Source organism: Pelophylax lessonae (assembly GCF_965119305.1).
Source record: "Pelophylax lessonae genome assembly, chromosome: 8".
Classification (NCBI taxonomy): domain Eukaryota; kingdom Metazoa; phylum Chordata; class Amphibia; order Anura; family Ranidae; genus Pelophylax; species Pelophylax lessonae.
In genome coordinates this window covers 87,257,713-87,259,558 of record NC_138775.1, presented here as the reverse complement: position 1 = coordinate 87,259,558, position 1,846 = coordinate 87,257,713, and positions in this window count along the sequence as shown.

The window sequence follows — 1,846 nt, the reverse complement described above, 5'->3', positions numbered from 1 at the left end:
TAATAATTTCCCCTGCTCCCACTACAAATCCGACCCCCTGCTTAAATACCACCTCTCAGCACAAATATTTGCCCCCCCCCCCACCCCCCAAATCCAGCTCAACTGCCCCCTCCCAAAAAAAAAAAAAAATTTACCCCTCCTAGCACAAAGCCTCTACCCCTAAAATTCCCCTCCTAGTACACATCTTCTCTCCTCCACTTCGTATTCCCCCCTCCCAGCATGAATTCCCCCAAATCAACCCTCCTAGCACAAAACTTCTTCCCCACCGACCCCCCCCCCCCTCCCAACACAAATCACCACTCATACCCCCCACCCAAACTTACACTCTTAGAACAATACTTACCCCCTGCTGCCCCCCAGATTTCCACTTCCAACACAATCCCCTGGTGGCGCTCTCCCCACCTCACATGATATTGTAGTGCCCAGGGCAGCCGCCCCTCCTGCCCATCCTTCGCCCTAGCCCTGAGTGTGCATGTAGGCAAATGCAATCTGCTTTCTCCACTGTTGGTGGTGCCCAACCGGAGTGGCATCACAGCTTCGAGAGGAAGTCAGGGGGGGACTCAGTTTCTCTGTGATTTCCTGGTTCCTGAGGGACAGCATTTCGGTTGGCTGTGCTGAATTTAGGTGACCCTTGGCAGCCATCTTGGGTTAGCAGAGTCTTTTTAAATCCCTGTTCTGTAGGTTTTGGCACGCATTCATGTGTGGGTAGTGTAGAGACAGGTGTCCCGTCTATTAGGGATAGTATGAGCGGCAGGGAAACATTCCAGACAAGAAGGGAAAGCTTAGGGCTCACAATTTCCTTGGACATCTTCCTGTTTGGGTATGAGATGGCCAGGCTTCATTCTGCCCCTCCAGACAGACGCTGTCAGTTCGCTTATACCTGCTCTGCTAGACGCTGTTGGCATTTGCTAGTGCTCCCAGTTGGACCCTGTCCCACTATGTTTGTTGTAAACTGTTTTGCCTTAAGGCCCCTTTCACACTAGTGCGACTTGTCCCGCGATTTTGGACAGCAAAATCGAATGACAAGTTGTTTTCCATTATTTTCAATGAGCCCCATTCATATCAGTGCGTTTTGAAGTCGCACCGACTTCAAAGTAGTTCCTGCACTACTTTGGCACGATTTTAATGCGTTTTGAGGTATATTGCCCTGAGCCATTGCTCAAAATCGCGTCGCAAAATCGCGGTAAAATTGCATCGCATAAGTGTGAAAGGGGCCTTACTACAATACAAGTTCTACTGATTGCACCTGGACTGTGTGTATGTTATTATCGTCGCACCACGCTGCACTCACCCAGATACATAGGGCAGAGCATGCACTGCTCACTCCAAAAAAAAAAGAAAGTGAGGGGGATCATGGAGGACTTTACTGGAAAAACACAGTTAGAAATGGTTTTATGAAAAATAGATTACAGGGCCATGTGACTGCGCATGGATTCTTTTTGGAACATAAGGATATGGTTTAGTGTCACTTTAAACATCATTAAAAAATGTAATAAGAAGTTTATATTGTACTGCATTATTATTATTTAGTGCTGGTTCACACTGGTGTTATTTCTAATGCAATTTGAAGCGCACAGATTTGCATGGCAAGGGAAATTACATCATTTTCAATGGTGTCCGTTCATATCAATGCAACTCTGTGCAGCACGAAGGCTCTTGTGCTACTTTGGTGCAGTTTCAGTGTGATTTGGCTCCATAGAATATGCTAACCACCTAATTACAAGTCGCATCAAAGTCACACTTTATAATCGGACTGAAAATCACATTAAACTTGCATAGCAGTAGTGTGAACCATGTCTTAGTCTGAACCAGACACAATGCACTTTGACAAGCTGAAAGGATGAGA